We start from the raw sequence: 10,314 nt of genomic DNA, 5'->3' as shown, positions 1-10,314 counted from the left end.
TGTAAAATTAAAAAATGATTTCTCAAAAAAGAAATAAAAATATGAAAAACATAATAAAAATGATATTTTTAAGAGAAAATCGCCTCAGTGACCAAAAAAAAGTTATAATATACGATTTTAACCAACTTTTTTTGGATTTGCCAAAATGACCAATAAAATCGCAACGCGAAATAAAAATCGCAACGCGATCCCCAGAATCGCAAATCAGTTTCCAAAATCGCAACGCGATTCTTGAAAATCGCAATGCGATAGTACAAATTCGCATTGCGATTTTCCAAAATCGCAACGCGAATATGAAAATCGCAACGCGAACACATAAATCGCAACGCGTATCCGTAAATCGCAACGTGTATCCGTAAATCGCAACGCGTATGGGTAAATCGCAATGCGTATCCGTATATCGCAACGCGTATCCGTAAATCGCAACGATAATCCGTAAATCGCAACGAGAATCCGTAAATCGCAACGATAATCCGTAAATCGCAACGATAATCCGTAAATCGCAACGAGAATCTGTAAATCCGGTAGGGCATATGTCTGTAAATCACAACACTGAAATTTTGGGTATATAACACTGAAATCATAAACTAAATCCCTAAATCGCAACTCATTCCATCTCCATCTATCACTCTCTCCGGCGACATCCGTTCCTATATCCAACGACATCCTTCCCAATCCGGCAACAGGTTTTAGTTTCGCAGCTCGTCTGTTTAGTAAATTAATTTACAACCATGAAATCATCTAATGTTGATCATGTTTGGATAGATTTGTGTTTTGGAGGGTCATGGGATAATGTTAATGGTGTTTTACAATATATGCCTTTACCCATGAATCTTCAACTAAAATTGTCTTTACAAAAGTTAACTTATGAAACTCTAATGCTACGTGTTTCAAATAAATTGAATTTAGAGCCCCTAAGTGGATTTAGGCTATCTTATCAGAGAAATGGTAAAGTTTATTTGTTAACCGACAATGAAGATGTTGAACGATTCATTGCTTACATTAGTGTTTCACAAGATGATGTTACATTGTATGTTGTTGAACCTAGAAGTAGTATTGTTGGGTCAGTAGCGGGTAGTAATCAACTAAGTTTTTCTCAAAACCCACAACCTTTCTCTAATCCAAATCCCAATCAACTTTCAGCACCAAATTCCGGTTTTCGTATTGACCAGTTAGACGATGATGAGCCAACAGAAAAAATTGTGAGTACTAGTCAGTATTCGAAATTTGGTCTTGGTCAATATCCGGACTTTGATATTGGTCAATACACGGATTTTGATGATGTTTCAGAAGAAGAAACAGACCCTGCGTGTAATGATTTTGATATTGGTCAATACCCGAATTTTGATGATGAAACAGCCGTTGCCAAAGAATGTATTGATGATGATAATGAGGAGGAAGTTACGACTGTGAATGAACATGTTGAACATCCATTCTGTAATTCATATAATCCTGAAGAAGAAAAAGAAGAAGAAAAAGTCCCCGAAGAAAAGAAAATGCCACGGGCGTATAACTGGAATATGCCAGAATTACTTCAGATACCGGAAGAAGAGTTGATAAAGAAGCAGTTGATTGTTACACAAAAGTTATTCGTATCAAGAAAGATGATTGTTTGATACAAAGGAAGACTTGAAGATAGCTTTGTATACGAAATGTGTGGAAGATGGCTATCAACTAAAAGTTAACAAATCAAGCAAAGATCGTTTCGAAACAAGGTGTATGATTGACAAAAACTGTACGTGGCGTATGATTGCAAAGAGAATAAAAGATTGCAAAATGTTTCAAGTTAGGACTTTTATTGATAAACATACATGTTCAAGAACCCAAGTTTTTCCTCACCATAGACAGGCAAACAAAAAGGTGTTGGGTGGTTTTCTGGCTGAGTTAATGTTTTTGAATGGCAGGGTATATCGGGGACATGAAATTATGACTGACATGAATGCTCGGTTCAAGATTAGTATATCATATTCTCAAGCTTGGAGAGCCAAATGTTATGCCTTGGAATTGTTGAGGGGGTCGCCAGAAGCATCGTTTGCCCAACTGCCGGCTTATTGTCACAATTTAAAGCTGAAAAATCCTGGGTCGGTAACTCATATCAAAACAGATAGAGATGGACGCTTTGAGTTGCTGTTTATCGCCATTGGTGCTACGGTTAGTAAATCAATATAATTTTGTTGTCTCATTTTTGTTAGTTACATGCATTTCACATTTAAATGATTATATTTCTTGTGTATATTATTTTGTAGATTCGTTCGTTTATTACTTGCATGCGCCCAGTTATTATAGTTGACGGAGCACATTTGAAAGGTCGATACCTTGGAGTAAACTTATTAGCAGTAGCCATGGATGCTAACAATGGGATATTGCCAATAGCTTACGGGGTTGGCAAATCTGAAACCTCTGATTCATGGACATGGTTTATGGGGCATCTTAGGGATTGCATAAGTCCTATTAGCAATCTGACAATCATATCCGATAGGGCAAACTCAATTGACAACGCTGTTAGAAGGTGTTTCCCAGATGCTTTTCATGGACTTTGTGGTGTTCATTTGTATAGAAATCTAAAATCAAGGTCTGCTGGTATAAAAAAGCACAAATGGACATACTGGAAGGCTGTAAAAGCTTATCGGGAAGTGGATTTCAATAAGCATATAAATTGTTTAAGACGTGTTTTGCCTCAGTGTGCTCAAACACTAGAAGATGTCGGGTTTGAAAGATGGTCAAGAGTACATCAACTTGGAGTAAGATATGGTTTCATGACGTCTAATAGTGCAGAATCAATCAACGCTCTAAGTCGTCATTCCCGGAAATTACCCATTACTATGTTAATGGAGTTTTTTCGAGCCTCTATTCAACAGTGGTACTACAAGAAAAGAAACCATGCAGGTATTATTTCTTTGAATTCGTAACTTATCATATTTATATATTTTACTAAGTATTGTTTATTTAAATTTACAGGAACATTGGAACATCGTGTTACACCATGGACTGAAAAAAAGATAACGAAACGTGTTGTGAAGTCAACGTCATGGAGAGTTGAACCATGTTCAAACACTTTGTTTCAAGTACTGGATAATAACTTAAATGGGCTAGTCGATCTAAATGCAAAGACGTGTAGTTGTATGAAATGGCAAACATCTGGTTATCCGTGTGGCCATGTTATAAAAGTTGCTCTTCATTTAAACCAAGATGATTCAAGCGCATACGCTATGGATTGCTACACTACAGAAGTTTATCGACAGACTTATGCCGAGATTGTCTACCCTATTCCACATCCTTCTGAGTGGGACATACCAGATGACTTACAAACAGTTTTGCCACCAGCCATGGACAGAAGGCTACCTGGCCGACCAAAAAGTCACGATCGTATACCGTCTAAGGGTGAAGAGAAGAAGAGATCGACATGTAGTCGGTGCAAGGAAAGTGGTCATACAAGGTTGACATGTGGATCACCAGTGCCATCAAAATCATCTTTTCCTCTACCAAAATATGGATCCTCATCAAAATCCAAAGCTCATATGGTGTGAACTTTGTATTATGTAAACGTTGTTATTCAGTTGTATTATGTAAACGTTTTAACATTTAACATTTTATGTGTATTATGTAAACGTTGCCATCAAAAGCTCATATGCAAACGTTGTATTATGTGGATTTTATGTGTGAACTTTTAACATTTTCAGTTGAATTAATGACTCAGGCCACCATTTTGACTTAACCAACTCTTGTTATTCAGTTGTTATCACTATTAGGCATGCATTTGACTATCGCAACACGGAAATTACAATCGCAACGAGAGAATCGCAATGCGAAATGAAAATCCCAACATGAAAATCGCAATGCGGAAATAAAAATCGCAACGAGAAAATCGCAATGCGAAATGAAAATCGCAATGCGAAATGAAAATCGCAACGAGAGAATCGCAATGCGAAATGAAAATCGCAATGCGAAATGAAAATCGCAACGAGATAATCGCAATGCGAAATGAAAATCGCAATGCGAAATGAAAATCGCATTGCGATTCTCTCGTTGCGATTTTCATTTCCGCATTGCGATTTTCATTTCGCATTGCGATTCTCTCGTTGCGATTTTCATTTCGCATTGCGATTTTCATTTCGCATTGCGATAGTCATTTTTGCCTTCAACATAATGCAGATATCAACAAAATCAACCATTACATTTCAATCAATTAAACAAGCACAAATAAGAATTATGTTCGCATCAATTACACAAATCAACTTTTACAAATCATCTTTTACAAATCAATTAAACAATCAAAAAATAAGCAATAATTCTTATTTCCGATCATCTACTATTGAATCAACTTTTACAAATCAATTAAACAATCAAAAAACAATCAATTAAACTATTGAATCAACTTTTGCAGCCATACATCATTTTCACGCAGTTCACTTCTGAGATTAACCTGCAGAAACCAAACATTTGCTCAAACAACACTTTCTACACATCTAAAACCTACAAACAGCAAATTATTGAATTCTAGGTACTTAACCAAACATTTTCAAACCAAAAGTATATAAACTTACCAATTGTTTATGGACATTTTTATAACGCGGATGCAGGTAGGCAGCGTCTCGTATATATCGATTTAGCCATATAATGCCGAAACCACAAGCCTACTGCAGCTCTATCTCTATCGGTGGGAGGTAGATACTTGATGCTTCCCGTCGTCAAACGCTCCAACGCCAAGCATACGAGAGGACCACAATCTCCTCTGGCTCCGCTCGTTTGTTGTGGCGCGGTCTCGTCTCTAATAACTGTAATATTGAGCTTCTTTGGCTTCTTGTTTCCAGAACGAGTCCAATAATTGATCGCATCCAAGAATTTAGCCAAATGAGAGCTCCATCCCTTAATAACATCTCTTAAATCAGCCAATGATATGTAATTTATCATGCTGTCATACACTATTGTCTTAAGGGATGGGAGCTGAAGCTCGACGAGAATCCAATGTTTACGTTCCAAAACAGGGATAAACACCTGCAATCATAAGTAATAATTCATTCATTTGCGCACTTATTTCATAAAACCTTTAAACTCAATCTAAAATAAATACTAACCTTATCGACCTCCCACCATGCAGGATAAAGTTTAGCTTGTCCATTGCCCAAATCAAATGATTCATCTCGTGCATTCTTCAAGTGAACGGCGTGAAAAGACGTCGGCATAATTGTATATCGTATATTTTATTTTTCTTAAGTTTTCTTATTATTAGAAGACGTGTCACCCACGCATCGATATGCTGTTTTACAAAAAAAGACTATATTAGTGACTTACATAAATTTAAAAAAAAATTAATCAAATTGAAATATAAGAAAAATATAAGACTTACCCCCCCCATCGAAATAGCCATTGTCTTCGACCCCTAATAATACGCCCCACCAAGACCGATCAAGCAACAAATAGATATCATCGGTGAGCTTGCATATGTCAGTGAAACACCCCTGGCTCCGCTCATGTAGATAAAAATCAACAGCGGTCTTAGCCCAAAAGGTGTTATCCAGAATTGTGTCCGGTAGTTGTTCCCTCTCCTCTTCAGATACCGGTATGGTACTGGCCGGTAACTCATACGAGAGCCAACTTGAATCCATCATGTCCGGCACGTCAGAGGGTTTCTCAAGAAGCCTACATATGACGCCATGTGAATCGGGCTCTTGAATGGTGGGAGGGACCTCTTCAATGATGACAGTGGCCTCTTGATCGGTGGGAGGGGACTCTCGAGGAATGATAGGGGGGGCCTCTTCAACGATAGGAGTGGACTCTTGAGGGATGACAGGCGAGTCGGGCTTCTTCTTGCGGTGTCTTCGCACTATTGGGGTGTACGGAGACTTAATAGCACGTGCACGCTGTCTGATGCGTGAACTCCGTCGTGCAAGCATAACCCGACGTAAAGCATCCACTCTATCGGGCCGCTAAATAATTAAATACAAAAATCAGTAAATAAACAGACATGATATTTAAACAGTGAAAACAAAGACAAATATGTTTCAAACTTGCATTGTATTCACCCAAGTCATTATTCTATCATAGTTCACAAAATGCATCAGATAACAAAGAAAAATATGTTTCAAACTAATACCCTGAAGTTAGTATTTGTCTTTGTTTTGTCTATTGGTTGAAGTAATGCAATCCATTCAAGTTTCAATTTGCAGAAGAAGAAATAGTTTACTTTCGCAACACGAAACTTAAAATCGCAACGCGAAACCAAAATCGCAACGCGAAATGAAAATCGCAACGACAGAATCGCAACGCGAAACCAAAATCGCAACGAAAGAATCGCAACGCGAAATGAAAATCGCAATGCGATTTTGGTTTCGCGTTGCGATCTTGTCGTTGCGATTTTGGTTTCGCGTTGCGATTCTGTCGTTGCGATTTTCATTTCGCGTTGCGATTTTGGTTTCGCGTTGCGATTTTAAGTTTCGTGTTGCGAAAGTAAACTATTTCTTCTTCTGCAAATTGAAACTTGAATGGATTGCATTACTTCAACCAATAGACAAAACAAAGACAAATACTATTTCACAGTGTTAAAGAATACACAGTTTAGCAGAATTGGCAGCAACCGAACAAATTTACTTTCAACCAAAAGACAAAACAAAGACAAATACTATTTCACAGTGTTAAAGAATACACAGTTTAGCAGAATTGGCAGCAACCGAACAAATTTACTTTCAACCAAAAGACAAAACAAAGACAAATACTATTTCACAGTGTTAAAGAATACACAGTTTAGCAGAATTGGCAGCAACCGAACAAATTTACTTTCAACCAAAAGACAAAACAAAGACAAATACTATTTCACAATGTTAAAGAATACACAGTTTAGCAGAATTGGCAGCAACCGAACAAATTTACTTTCAACCAAAAGACAAAACAAAGACAAATACTATTTCACAGTGTTAAAGAATACACAGTTTAGCAGAATTGGCAGCAACCGAATAAATTTACTAAGCAATCTAAGTGAAATGGCTAATCTAAGTGAAATTACGAGTAAATTTATCATTAAGTTAAATATGGAAAATCTTAAACTTACCTCGTTGCGTAGAGTATGAACCTCATTCTGCAACGATACTATCATCTCACGTAGAGCGGCAACCTCACCACGTAAAGTTGACACCTCCACACGCCATGCACCATCGTTATCGCGTAGAGTACCGATCTCCTCACGCAAGGCATTGACCTCATCACGTAACTCCCTTGACTCATCCCGTGGAGGTGGAGGTGGAGAACAGGGAGATAGGAGTCGTGGCATCTTTGCCGGTCGCCTATCATGAGGTGATGGTAGAGAAGAGGCTCGATGATGTGACGGGATAGGTGATGGCTCTCGTTCTAGAGGTGTATAGTCGGGTCGATCGGGTGATGGCTCTCGAATTGGAGGAAGTGGATGCTGCTCATCATCCATGCCATCAAAAAAACTCTGACTAGCTTGCCACCAATCAGTGGCAAGCTCTTCCTCCGTGGGTGTCAGTCTTTGTAATGGAATGTTGGCCTCCTAAAATATAAAAGCTCAAACAAAGTTAAACGTCTACTATTAATAACTTGTTTATATTATATGAAAGTATTTGTGTTAACTTACATTATTTATTGTCGCATATGGTATTAAGTCTTCCCAATCCAACAGAGTTTTCCTCTTCCAGGAAATAGCCCTGGGAATATCATTTGACGTTTTTATTGCATATGTACGCATGCTGGGGAAAGCCTCGAATATCCAAATCTACAAACAATATAATAACAAAATTAGTAATTGTTAAATAATTAATTATAATTTTAGAAACATTATATAGAAATTCTTACCTTAAAGGCCCAAACAAAGCCTGACAAAGTGTATTTGGACCCATCGCCCCGCAAACTTTTGCGGTCATCAAAGGCAGACGACAACTTAGTCCAGGTAGCTTTCCATATATATGAACCCCACGGAAACAGATTCCATGCATTCAGGTCCTCTACCAATATTATTAGCTCCCGATGAATAGGTTGTCTGGCCTCTCTGCCTAAAAAGCCGGCATACACAAGTAGTAGAAGGCATACTCGGACAACATCGACGTCATCCATCCGAGTGAAACCAGCTTTCTTATTAAATAATTTCTTCAGGTCGTCGACATGTAGGTTCGGCTTCTCCATTGACTCATCCGGAAAAACCCGGGATAACCATGATGGGGGGCGATATGACGAGTGTACCGGCCTACATCATCGTGTCCGAATCGTAGACCAGTGATTAAGCAGAACTCCTTCCGCCCAAAACAAGTATACGCTGGTGGAAAATGAAACCATATCTCTTCCTCACCACGTTGTATACTGTCGGGTAGATTTGATGTCATGGTCTGAAGCCATAAATGGGTCAAATTAGCATCTCCACCCGGATGCTGTACTCTCAGCCATGGCCCGAAGCAGGTTTCCTCAAACAATTGTCTTTGAGCAGGTGAAAGCTTCGAAGCAATTGTAGTGGCCAGGCTGACTTTATTTCTCAAGGTCAATTGAGCCGAAAAAAATTTCTACAAAAACAATAAACATACCAAGTTAGATATACCAAAAACTACACTGTGAAGATATACTAAAAACAATAAACATAAAAAGTAGTAGTTTATTCTTGAAACTAAAATTTGCAACACTGTTTTGTCTTTGGGTTGAAATGAAAATCGCAACGAGAGAATCGCAACGCGAAATGACAATCGCAACGAGAGAATCGCAACGCGAAATGAAAATCGCAACGCGAAATGAAAATCGCAATGCGATTTTGGTTTCGCGTTGCGATTCTCTCGTTGCGATTTTCATTTCGCGTTGCGATTTTCATTTCTCTCGTTGCGACAGTCATTCTCTCGTTGCGACTCTTCTGCAAATTGAAACTTGAATGGATTGCATTACTTCAACCAAAAGACAGAACAAAGACAAAGACAAATACTAACTTGAAAATCGCAACGACAGAATCGTAACGCGAAATGAAATCTAAGTGAAATGGTTAATCTATTATTGAAATGACCAGTAAACTTATCATCAGTTTCAATATGAAAAACCTACAATAATGCAAACATTTCAAAATAAAAATAATTAAAAAAACTAACCCTCGGAGGTTGATTTTCCATTTCTGAATATTGTGAGGGATTTCTGACCGTGAATGGTTGTGATGGATTTCGCCGGAGATGGGGACGGAAATATTCGGAGATGGGGACGGATTTCTTCGCCGTAGAGAGTGAGAGATGGAGATGGGACTGAGTTGTGATTTTAGGTTTTAGGTTATGAGTTGCGATTACGGGATTTTGTCTTAATATTCGTTTTTGTAATTTGAAAATAAAATACGCGTAGCGATTATAATGGCGCTTTAAATATCGCGTTGCGATTTACGGATTCTCGTTGCGATTTACGGATTATCGTTGCGATTTACGGATACGCGTTGCGATATACGGATACGCATTGCGATTTACCCATACGCGTTGCGATTTACGGATACACGTTGCGATTTACGGATACGCGTTGCGATTTATGTGTTCGCGTTGCGATTTTCATATTCGCGTTGCGATTTTGGAAAATCGCAATGCGAATTTATACTATCGCATTGCGATTTTCAAGAATCGCGTTGCGATTTTGGAAACTGATTTGCAATTCTGGGGATCGCGTTGCGATTTTTATTTCGCGTTGCGATTTTATTGGTCATTTTGGCAAATCCAAAAAAAGTTGGTTAAAATCGTATATTATAACTTTTTTTTGGTCACTGAGGCGATTTTCTCTATTTTTAATGTTTTCATTAAAATTATTTTAAAATTTTGAAAAATAAGAAAACACAATATCTAGATTTTTTACTTAACTTACAAATGTTTAAATCCTTCTAACAATTTTTTTTATTTGATGAAACCTAAAACTCTCAAACTTTACAAAAATCAATATGGTCCCTAAACTTTTTTTTACACTCAATGTGATTCTTAAACTGATTTTTTTTATAATTTAATTTTTTAATATTTTTATATTTAATGTATTGAATATCTTAATAATTTTTTATATTTTAAATTTAAGTAATACCTTAAATCAAGGAATACATTAATTTCTTTTCAAATTTTTGAGGGTCTTAAATACTACTAAATATATTTTTTGTTATTTGTGTGATCTTGTTTGTACCAATATTTTGTGTATTTTTTAATTTAATATTGATGTGTTATAAACTAAAATAATCTTTTTGATATGAAATTTCTTATCAACTTTATTATTTTATATTTGCATAACTCACCTGTTAAATTTATGTAATAATTTTTTTAATAATTATATTTTAATTTAATTATTTAATAACTATTTATTTATCTCTATTTTTAAAAT

This window comes from Hibiscus syriacus, unplaced genomic scaffold (assembly GCF_006381635.1).
Source record: "Hibiscus syriacus cultivar Baekdansim isolate YM2019G1 unplaced genomic scaffold, ASM638163v2 tig00002511_pilon, whole genome shotgun sequence".
Classification (NCBI taxonomy): domain Eukaryota; kingdom Viridiplantae; phylum Streptophyta; class Magnoliopsida; order Malvales; family Malvaceae; genus Hibiscus; species Hibiscus syriacus.
This window is presented reverse-complemented; position numbering follows the sequence as displayed.